Source organism: Syngnathoides biaculeatus, chromosome 11 (assembly GCF_019802595.1).
Source record: "Syngnathoides biaculeatus isolate LvHL_M chromosome 11, ASM1980259v1, whole genome shotgun sequence".
In the NCBI taxonomy this organism is placed as follows: Eukaryota; Metazoa; Chordata; class Actinopteri; order Syngnathiformes; family Syngnathidae; genus Syngnathoides; species Syngnathoides biaculeatus.
In genome coordinates, this window is record NC_084650.1 from 15,930,120 (window position 1) to 15,942,486 (window position 12,367).

General features: G+C 41.6%; 1 protein-coding gene and 1 pseudogene across 2 annotated transcripts in view; both read left to right on the forward strand.

Annotated features, from left to right (window-relative positions):
* LOC133508782 (uncharacterized) overlaps positions 1-12,367 on the forward strand; it is a 204,386-nt gene that overhangs the window by 9,725 nt on the left and 182,294 nt on the right. The window lies entirely within an intron of this gene.
* LOC133509285 (5S ribosomal RNA) lies at positions 4,356-4,474 on the forward strand (annotated as a pseudogene).

Sequence of the window (12,367 nt, forward strand, 5' to 3'; positions counted from 1 at the left end):
GACTCGGGGTGGAGCTACTTATTGACCCCGGAGTGTAATTATTAAATAAACAAATGAGTTAAAACAATCTAATTGGTTTTTCACTGGTGGAGGTAGCGCGTCATGCCCAAGCAGCTGAATTATACAATGTCACTTAGGGTCGTGGATTAGAGCATGTGGTGCATGCAGCAGAGACATGTAAAACTAAAACAAAACAAATACACCCCAACTTGATAACTTGTCTGAACATTTGAAAACGTGACCCTCAACGGATGCTAATCTGTGCTAATTTGTTTCGGTTTAGTGTGGCCGTTACTTGAACATTTGTATATCTTCCCCCGGCCAAGCTTCCGAGTCATGGCAGTAGAAATTCAGGTCTGGGTGGGGTGGATTATATAGTATAAAGCCTAAGTGACTGCGCGGCATTCTTGTTTTAGAGCGGAGGTCTGTTTCCTTGACAGCCGTGGACCAGTTTCATATGAAGACGTACTGTATTTCAGTAGACTATCATAGAAACAAAAACGAATGATGTAAAAATACAACTCACGACTGCGCATCACAGTCAAAACTCCTCTGTATATTGCTCGCATAGAATAAAAGCTGCCCGAAACACCCGAGTCGCAATTAGTCGACTTTACACTGTCAAAGTCCATGCAGTGTAGTAAAAGTAGACTAGTCCACTAATCGGTTTAACCCTCAAATTAGAGTAAATATTCATTGAAAACACTTGTAGGCCATAAATGTAAAACAATCAAATGTAAAATGCTAAGTATTGCTGTCACTCTGTTACATGACCCTGTATTCTTATCCTGCTACCCAAACTAGTCCTTGGCACAGTGATTGTATAACGCAAAACTCTCATGTGGAGAGATTGTTCACAGAGGACCCCTTTATGTAAATCGAAGACCCATTATATAAATTTTGCCGTCAAAGTGACTGATTAGATGAGTTACTTTATAGTGTGTGTAGCCACTAATATCCTCCATCAAGAGCAGCAGTTACTATTTGAGTAGGTAAGGCATCTCCGTAGAAAACGGTAAAAAGGTGTGACATTTTACACCATGATCTGACTAGCATAAAAATAGGTGCCATTTGGTAGAAAAACTTGAAGGTTCCTCAGTTCATGGTAGAGTTCCAGTTCCTACGGGAGCGACGTAATATGCATCTTTTGGGAGGCTACGTTAATGCAGCAGTAAGATCATAACTACAGTCAGAAATCGTACATAAATCAAATGTAGGCTTTAAATATAAAACAATCACATGAAAAATAAGTAGGACAGTAACCGAGCATTATCCTACATTGTTAGTGACAATTGTCATTTTAGGGGGGAGGCAACCCTTGTAGGAAATGGGGAAAAAAGATGACATTTTGCTGCATGCTTTGAACTGGAGGATTAGCGAGAAAGCCAGGAAGGACGAGGTGTCCTCCGTTTATAATCGAGTTGTGTTCCCACCAAGGGCCTCTTGTGTCTTGTTACGTATTCTTACACTGCAGCGAAAACTAGTTCATTATGCTTGGTTGGTAACCTGGAAACCACATGTGAGAAACCCCCGTATTTGAGTGTGCAATTCCAGACCTGATTAGCACCCAGGCACTCCATAGACGAGGCATTAAAATGTCAAATTTCCAGGTTTCTGGTACTAGAGACACGGTAACACAAGCTTTTCTTGTACTAGTACGACTATCTTTCCAAACACTATTTACTAGATTATTCTTCAGAGAATTATCTGACACAGGAGACGTAAAACTGATCAGAGTGTATTTTTTTTTTTGCTCAGGAAGCCATTAACCGATCATGAATTCCCAGCAGTTTGGTTTGTAGTCGGAGGGGTGAAACCCTCAATGGTGTACGGATGTAAGTCTATAAAACAGTAGTGAGGCCGGCCATGATGTACGGATTAGAGACGGTGGCACTGAAGAAAAAACAGGAAGCAGAACTGGAGGTAGCAGATATGAAGATGTTGAGGTTCTCGCTCGGAATGAGCAGGTTGGATAGGATTAGAAATAAGATCATTAGAGGGACAGCCAAAGTTGGATGTTTTGGAGACAAGATTCGAGAGAGCAGACTTCGATGGTTTGGACATGTCCAGAGGTGAGAGAGTGAGTATGTTGGTAGAAGGGTGCTGAGGACGGAGCTGCCAGGCAAAAGAGCGAGAGAGAGGAAGACCAAAGAAAAGGTTGATGGATGTTGTGAGGGCGGACATGAAGACTGTGGGTGTTAGAGAGGGAGATGCACGAGATAGGCTTTGATGGAAAAAGATGACCTGCTGTGGCGACCCCTAATGGGACAAGCCGAAAGAAAATGAAGAAGAAGAAGAAGAAGGGGTGGTCCCCTCAAACATTGAGGCCTGGAGTTCGGAAGAATCTGGAATCCCCCCCCACGGTAGTGACTGAGTGATTATTGCAATGTAAGGGTAGCATGAAAGCTGCTTGGTCGGTCTTCTGTCGATGATCCCCTGTCACAGCCGATTTATAAATTCCGTTTGTTTTGGAAACAGATCCAGCGGGTGTCGACTCTCTGTGAAATATGTTTTCTCGCCGAGGTACGTCCATTCGCGGAGGGTAAAAATGGCAACGAGCAAGGGGAGTCGCGGATTTTGCCGTCGGGAATCCGCTTGTTGTGACAGCGAGGTGGACCATGCGCCGACACATGGCGGAGTTTTGTTTGCGGCGGTGTTGACACCTGCAGCTGTCTCTGGCGGTGTTGCAGCGCTCCAGCGGAGACGCCCAAGCACACTTGTAGCCCTCCCCCCGCCCCATCCATCAGCGCAGCTATCCTGTCTCTGAAAAAAATACCAATTTCCTCCTGTAATATCTCCCCTTTTTTCAATGAGGGAAAAAATATATTCTCATGAAATAATTTAAATTTATTTATTTTTTTCTAATAACGTTTTCCTCGCAACTTCACATAAAAAAATGTTCCTCCTGTAATATTGTTTAAGAATATATATTTTTCAATGTATGTATATATATATATATATATATATATATATATATATATATATTATGACTGTGCCTAGGGTGCTATTTCATCACAGAAAAATTTAATGTTTTTGGCCCTTTTTTTCCTCTCCAAAATAAAACTGCATGCCCCCCGTGCCACCTCCACTCCGATTTTATCTCGGCATCTGCCTTCCTTGATCATACTTCCTCCCTTTCCCTCCCAAGCCTTTCCAGTGACACGCCGCCAACTTTTTTTTTTTTTCTCGTCTTCAATGCAGCGCAGTAGCTCTCTTGATTTTGGCGATGACTTCACGCAGCCGCTCTTTTGGCTTGGGCGGCGGTCAACTTCAGCTAAGAGTGTGCGCACACCAGGCCTCTTGAGAGTCACGAGTACAAGCGCTGTAACAGCAGGCATGACAATGTCAGACACTACTAGCGCTATAAATTTTTTATGGTGACTCTGTTACATAACGGCCTACTTCACCACAACCAGACGCTGAGAAAGGGCCATTGCGTAATGTTAAAATATTGTTTCTGGAAAGCAGGTCTGTAGTTGCTGACTTCCATTAAGCCAGAGTCTGAATGCCTTATTGGAGTAGGCTGAACGGCCCTTTCACGCTGTCTAGTCAAAGCCGGCTTTTTCCCACGTCACCGAAATTTCTAGGTTGAAGATTACTCTGAAAAGAAAGGATTACCCTGAAGAAAAAAAAAACAAATGACTTTCTCCCATATTGCTGAAGTGTGTGAAAGGTACCAGCATGGGTTTGTGGGGTAAAGTCAATCTACAATTTCCCAGACTTTGGCTCTCCTGACAGTGGCTGCAAATTTGTTGGCTTTTTCCGTTGTTGCTCATCCAGTCGCGGTTCTCGACCAATTTCAGTGCGGGCTGGGGGAGGCAGTTTATGGCCAAGTGTTTTTGTCAGAGGGACCGTAGTTTGTGCACCCCACTAGTAATATAGTTGTCAACAGGGGAGCTGAACATTTGCTAAATAATATCAGTCCCCCAACAAGCTGGGCAGTGTATTTGAATTGCGTGTGTGTGTGAAGTATCCATATTTGTGAGTCGAAGCATAGGGAAGATGGTGGCTGAGTGAAAGATTTTAAACCTGACAGTTTTGTTGTGTGCAAATACTTTTGTTGAAAGGAAGTGAAGACACTGGTGCAAGCAGGGTGGAACAGTTGGCGGAAGGTGTCTGGTGTTCTATGTGAAAGAAGAGCCTCCGCTAGGATGAAGGGCATGTCCAGAGGCGAGAGAGTGAGTATCTTGGTATAAGGGTGCTGAAGACGGAGCTGCCAGGCAAAAGAGCGAGAGGAAGACCAAAGAAAAGGTTGATGGATGTGGTGAGGGAGGACATGAAGAGTGTGGGTGTTCGTGAGGAAGATGCACGAGATAGGCTTAGATGGAAAAAGATGACACGCTCTGGCGACCTCTGCTTACGCCCATGCTACCCTGAGAACGCCCGATCTCGTCATATCTCGGAAGCTAAGCGGGTTTGGCCCTGGTTAGTACTTGGATGGGAGACCGCCTGGGATTACCAGGTGCTGTCGGCTTCTCTCCCCAGCTAGATGCAAAGGAGTGGCGTCAGGAAGGGCATCCGGCGTAAAACTGTGCCAGACAAATATGCGTTCATCTAAGGTGACACGCTGTGCCGACCCCTAACGGGACAAGCTGAAAGGGAAAGAAGAAGAAGCTGTGGCGACCCCTAATCGGGACAAGCCAAAAGGAAAAGAAGAGAGAGAAGAAGTTTTGTTGTGTGTAAAGCTATTGCCCTTGTCTGACAAAAACCAGATCAGTCTTTGGCTCTGTTACAGGATTTGTTGATTTTGCAGGTCTTGTGTGATCGGGTAAAACAGCAAATGCTTGGTATACTGTTATGACAAATCACGCCGTGTAAAAGGGTCTCAAAAAGTGTATTCCAGTCATTTTCAAACTGGGGGTTGTGGGGGGGCATGGATTGTTTCAGCAGGGTGTTAATCTCTAAAAAGGGGACGGGACTCCAAACCCAAAAAGTTTGAAAACCACTGTTTTCTCCTTCAGTGCAGTGATACTGCAAAGTGTTATGAACAAGACTCCTCAGAACTGCAATGGTCCATTACCATGAGTGCTGCCTCCCAGGGATGAACGCAGCCATTCTCACGCACAATTGTTAAATTCCGTACCCCTTAAAAACACATGAAAGGATCTTGATACGTTCGTATTGAAACATCAACTGGTTTCCGCGGTGTAACCTTATAAATATACCTTACTGGTATATTTATACTTTGGCAAAAACGTTCCCTCGCGTTGTCGGTTTCACGTGATGCGGCCTTCAGCGCCACCGAAGCCGTCTCGAGTAACGTCGGCCCGGCATAAATTATACATTGGAGTCGCATTAAGCAATAAACACCACATTAGCTTATTTCAACAGCGCCACTTGGCTGTTTCGGAGACTTTAATCAATCACTCAGCGCAGCAATACGACTCGAGCTCCAAAAAGACAGGGGAAGGCAGATAATGTGGTTTTTGACCGAGAATAGCATTGCTGCTGGCTAAAGTGACGCAAACAAACGCATCGATATTTGTGTATAGAGCACAAAATGTTGCTACAAAAGTGTACCAGTGGTTTAAAATCATGCAGCGTTTTTAATGTTTTGGCTCTTTGCGTCGATGTAATTGACAGAAATAGAACATCAGCTGCTTTAGCTCTAAGTACTTTGAGCTAAAAAAAAAAAGGAAAATAAGGCACTCCTTAGCTTTTGATTGGTGGATAAAAAATGCTGATGCGGTGGTAAAGACGAAAGCGAGTGAAATAATGCTCGCCGTTGACGTGGTCCACAGATGGATTCTTTGTGGTCGCAGACGCAATTGCCTGTGTCGGCTTCTTTCCCCCAAATGTTTTCCTATCACTGGTCTTACGCTTGCAGTTTTACACGGCTCGCAGTCTGCAGCTCGCCGTGGATTTTGGTACCTTTTTCATTGGGGAAGCGCACCTACTGATGGGCTGGATTCCGTTACGTTGTGGGCCAGAATGGCCCAAAAGTAGTTTTTGCTTCGTGTCGTCATTGCCTTTCACATATGTAATAGGTATAATCAAAGTTTATTGTATTTTATTTGATTTCATCACTTTTGCATAGTTTACCGTCCCCCAGGTCAAAGAGCTTTCTGCATACTGTAATTTGTGGAGTCAACATATAGACATGTTTGTTGTGTGTTTATTATTATTTTTTAAATTTCAGACACTTTTGCGTAACTAAGCGTGCCCTAGGTCAAATTGACCAAGTTTAAAAGTACTTTCTGCTTAGCTTTTACTGTAATTGAGTGTAAAATAATTAATTTTATGTATTTTTTTTTTAATTTTAGATGCTTGGTTAATTAAACTTGTCCTGTGTCAAACTTACCTGGGAACATTAGAGATATAATAGTGCAGCTGGGTTAATATCAGCAGTGCTTAACTTCTTTTTATTATACTTCAATCCCAACCATGGAAAGATAGGATGAAAATGAATTGATTTATTAGTATTCATCTTTGTGTATGGATATGTTTTTGAAAATGTTCGGAAGCCCATTTTTGTTTTTTTTTATTCTCCTAGTCGTCAATTTTGAAATCTCATGTTACACACTCATTCACACGCACAGTGTTGCAGACATCATAAAAAAAAATGTCTTCCCACCTGTTGTCACGGTAGTGATGGAGCATGTGAACCCCACCTGCAATTTTTTGGTCTGGTGGTATGTGTGTGTGTGTGTGTGTATGTGTGTGTGTATATATATATATATATATATATATATATATATGTATATATATGTGTATATATATATATATATATATATATGTGTGTGTGTGGTGTGTGTCACCCCTCCACCCTCAAAAACAGGTGGGGTCCCCCCTCCCTGCAGCTATCCAATTCCCCTCTTTGATAACTCATTACAGACTTCATTAATTCCCCTTCCCCTCGCGCTCGCCCGCTCGGCTGACCGGCATGAATTCCCGTGCGAGCGCACCTCGTTGGGCCTGTGTAAGTTTTACAAGCGGAGATTAACATGTGTGAAAACAAATGTAACATGAACTGCGCCCCCCCCCACCCCCCCCTTACACCTGACTGCCACTACCCAGTTGTTTGGTTTAAAACAACTCCCGTGGCCCTTCACACATGGGTAAATATTTATTGGATCTTTTCGTAAATTGGTGTGTGTGTATCCTTGACTGGTGTTTGCCAACATTTATTGAGTCAAGCCTCATATTTTACATGGTAAAGTACTTGTGCAATCTCATTGTGAAACACCAAAAGATGTCACAAAAATCACATATATTGGAATTATGTAGTCGGTGTGAAATGTGGGCCCGTACTTTAGAGTTGGATAGATAACCAAAGATGCATTGTTTGTTACAAATGAGAATTTTCGTGCCAGTTTTTAGTTTTCATAGAGGTTATGAGTCATTGAAATTGAAAATCCAATTTCTGTAGAAATTGTGTGTGTGATGTGCTACAAAGTTGGTGCTGAACTTAAATGCCGTATAACAAAATAAAATGTTGGAAATGTAAAATATGAGTTTTGGAAACTGTAACAATTCTGAGTTATATTACTCATGGAACATTTTTTTTTTAAAACCAGTCCAAACATGCTAACAATAGAAATGCTAACATAGCAAAAGTAAAAGTCCTTAATAACCCGAGTGTTTTTAGTTGGAACGGTTTGAATAGTGATTAAAAAGGTAGAGAAATATAGAAGCGTGATTTAAATTTGTTAAAACGTCTCCATTCATTTAAATTGGGTTTTGTGATATTTAAAATGTGGATAATTGTGAATTTAGGGGAAGAAAAAGTTTCTTGCATGTCTTAAATGAGCTGAACAGTTTGACTTTGGAATGGTTTAAATTGATTGTGAAATATGGATGTGTTAGGACAGAAATGTGTGTAATAATATACAGTGTATTGTAAATACAAATTTGAATGCTCTTCAACGTTGCCACAGCGAAGCAAAGGTCACATTTATCAGTTCTTCGAGCTTTCCCGAGCTAGAAAAACAACTCTCAGGCCCAACTTGACTTTGTGCTTATGCCGCACTCTGTTTTCTTGACATTGATTGGTGGTTGTGGATAGAGCACGAGACACCCGATACTCCCCGCCCCAGCGTGATTCCAGTTGCGCGGCGACTTATCTTGTGGGCTGCCGATGACACGGCGGCACGTGGTACTGGGTCGGACTGGGCTTTCCATTGATAATGTTCAAAAACAGCTTTTCAGAGTTGCAAGCTCGACCAGGTTGGCTGGTCACCATTAGCAGAGAAATGGCAAGAATTATTTTTTTCGTGTTGGCGCGATGGAATGTTGTTTGGAATTCTAAGCAAAATGCAATTTATCCTGTCTTAAAATAAGCCTAGAATCGAACAAAATGTGGAAAACATTAAGTGCTGTGAGTATTTTCTAGATGTAATTTACATGCTGGTATTAATGTGATTGTTTCACCATTCATTCATGATATTTGCCACATTTCACAATAGAAATAAATGACTAGAAGCAGTTCAAAGAGTCCATTGAGGGTCTCTTCCTCAGCTGCCCCTCACCTCAATGAGCACACGCTAAAGATGTAGCGGCCAAATATAGAAGGCTGCTTGTCACGCTGGCTTGATGGATCACCCCAAAGCTAAACTATGTCCCGAGTCCAAAGAGAGGTATGAATTCCATGCCATCACACGATGGGACTGTTGTGTCCTGTGGTGTCTTTTTGCGACCATAGCGTCTCTCCGTCCATTTTTTCTATCAGCTGGTGTCCAGTTTAGGGTGTAACCCCGTCTCTTGGCCGAAGATAGCTGGGATAGGCTCATTGACCCTTGTGAGGATAAGCGGTACAGAAAATGGACTGATGGATTTATTTTTTCCTGTTTGGTAGTGGTGTACGATACTGTAATAGCTGGTATCGTACCAATACCTAATACGTAAAAGGGGTTGGATTTTTCTGGCTACGGCCAGTAGGTGGTACACAGTCATTATTGGTCACCAATCATTCGTACTCATCTCCACAGTTATGTAGAATTTGTTTTCAGTGGAGCTAAAATACATGATTTTGGAATGTGGGAGGAAGCTGAATTACCTAAAGAAAAAAAAAAAAAACAAGACAAATGGGGAGAATATACAAACTCGAGAGTCAACACCAGAACCTGAGAGCTGTAAGGTAGACTTGCTAATCACTTTCTCGAGCGTGCTGCCCTGCAGGCATAATCAAATTGCTTTAAATCTGAATGCATTCTCACATATTTTAAGTGAGAAATTGAATTACTGATCTCATGACACCAGTATAAATTTATCAATATTTGGATCAATCGGCCCACTCGCTACTGGTTAGGGAGTCATTTAATCACAGGACACATGTAGACCAACAATCATTCATACCCGCTTTCACACCTATGGATAATTTAGATTCTTCTATTTACGTAAAGCGGCTTGTTTTTTTCATGTAGGAGTAAGCAACAGCTTCGGAGAAGTAATATATTCCCCATCCATTGTCTTCCATCCATTTTGGATTACTTTACGAGGGTCACGGGCATAGTGGAGCCTATTCCAGCTATCTTCGATCAGGAGGCAGCGTACACCCTGAAATGGTCGGCAGCGTACACCCTGAAATGGTCGGCAGCCAGTCGTAGGGCACATATAAACCATTTCTTGACAACAACCTTGCATTCACACCCAGGGGCAATTTAGTCTTCAATTAACCTACCACTCATGTTTTTGGGATGTGGAAGGAAACCGGAATAACCGCAGAATGAAAAGCCAAGCAGGCATAAAGGGAACATGAAAACTCCACACAGGCGGGGCCAAATTTGAACTGGCAACCTTAGAACTATGAGGACAATGTGCTAGCTAGTCACCCACCATGATACCACCCATGGTCTTATTTAACAAAATGTTACACATTGTTGACTCCAAGAAAGATTCGGACGGAATGTGTTGTCATCTGCAAGCTTAAAAACCACTGACCTCCGGGATTTGACAATTTTTTTTGCAGCATAATAGCTAAATGCTGCTTCACCATGTTTGCTTTGTACTCTGCACTCCGCTATTTGACCTGATTTCTACTGGGTTTGTATTTCATTAACATTTCTTTCATGTATTGAGGAGCTAAACCATTTCATGATTTATAGACCAGTAACAGAACTTTAAAACCAATTCTAAAGATGACTGGAAGCCAGTGTAAAGACTTGAGAATTGGAGTTATATTGTCTGAGCTTTTTGTCTGGTCAGAACAAGAGCTGCAGCAGTTTAATGCTCTTTTTGGGGAGCAGTCAGAAGACCATGAGAATAGTCAAGTCTACTTGAGATAAAAGCATGGATGAGCTTCTCCGGGTCTGCTTGACACAATGTACTCTAGATATGTTTCTTCAGATGGTTAAAAGGCAGTTTTAGTAATTGATTTGATAATGACTGTTGAAGGTCAGGTCCGACTCTATCTAAACATCAAGGTTTTCAGACTTGGTCTTTGCTTTTTAAAGATAGTGAGTCCAGGTATTTACGAACAACAATCCATTTTGAAACGAATGGTTTATAACATTGATGTCCCAGGTTTATTCCCAAGATTTATTTAGTATTTTTCAGATGTTCCTTCAAGTTTTTCCTATTTTCATTGTATCTGTTGAATCAGTGCTTCTACTTTTTCTTCTTTTTATACCAATAATAATCTGTACTTCTACTTCCATGGTGTGTAAATATCACCTCTGCCGAGTGTGAACTGAATAACTATTTAAATGGGAACCAAAAGATTTGATTCGGTCTCAATCGACGCACTGTAGCAGTAATTCCTGCCGTTCCACTCAAGTACGTAACATCTTTCTTTTTCATCGTTTCATAAAAAGCCGGAGACGGTGTTGAGATAATGATTGACCTTGTTTACGAAATACATCGAAGCAGCAAATGTCAATATTCCACCAACGGGAGAAACTTTTTCTGTCCGTCCTCCCGCTTCAACACTATGGATTTATCCACGCTACAACCACCGTAAATCATCTTCAAAAAAAAAATCAAGCGTCCGAATGCTCTGGATCGAATTCCGCGGACAGAAATATCCCCTGTTTTTTTTTTTTTTTTTTTTTTTTCCAGGGAGCTCTCCAGTTGTGTTTTAAATCAAGGAGCTTGTCTGATCAGAATCAAGTTCAAAGCCCCTTGCCGCAAACATTACGGTGGGACGGTTAAACGTCCCGACAGATGCTACACTGATGACCCCCCACCCCACCCTCACCCACCATCCAGCACTGCACACAACAGCTATGAGGACCTGTTGGAATAGTTGTCGTTTTCCCAAAATAAACAACACACATACTTTCAACAATTCCGCATTTGAAGATCCTTTACTCCCTTTTTAAATTTTTATTTTATTTTAGGAGCATTCAGTGGGGGTCATTGTCACATCTGTGTAAAATCCAACATTTTAATTAGAGCCAATCAGTTTCTTTGGTACACCATTTGTATTATTTTCTGCTCCACCCACTTGACTAGTAGATGCATCGACTACCACGTTACGGTACGACAAATGGGTTAAAGTAGAATCAGTGCCAGTTGTGTGTTTTGGCATTAACAAGGCAGATGCTTCACTGAAATCCAACAGGTGGTCAGTCCTCACAGCAAAGTAGTAGTTAAGCCTCAATCGCATGGAAATATTTGGGGAAATAATGACATCAGTAGTGCGGTCACTTGTAAAATACACAAGTTTATCCTTGAATATAATAAATTGGTGCCCATCTGAAGAGGTATGCGCTAACGCTAGCTGATGGCCAACCTTAAATCCTCATGGTGGCTATAATCAAATTCACCACAACTCTTGTAACACCGAAAAGACAATGTACTGTTGCGTCTGCTTAGGCTTGGTAGACCCATGAAGATTTTTCAAATCTTAAAAGATTGTTTACGTGTATCCGTTTCAGATCCCGCTCGTGAGGATATTTATAAAAAACTAATGTTTTGGTTGAACTGTGTGGTCAGTGCTCTGATAATCTCAACGCAGAACACCGCACGCAAAGATTCTGTTCCAAGACTGATTCTACCAGGACAGGAATATCATGTGAGTAAACATGATCCAATAGAAATGAAGAGGAAATGAATAAGCAACTACCTGAGTATTAATAAATCAGTGTGGGGCCTTTGGTACTGAGGACGATGGGAAGATTGAGCGAGTTGAGTTTGTTTGGCGGTGCTCATGGGGAGTTGACAACTGGGCGGGGGAAGAAAGATCGATTAATTGAAGTCAAGTCGATGTGCAATTAGCATAGCATTGATGCCAATAAATCTGAAGTTATTTAGTCACTGTATTTACATTCCTGCTATGTTGGTTTCCTTCGTACTCTAAAATAACGTTGGTCAATATGATCTGCTTCAGATTAAAAAAACGTTTTTTTTTTAACATGAAATTTTTTTCATCATTTAAATTTTAACAGGTCAATTTGATCTGCAACAAAAGTGACGTGTTAAGACAAAG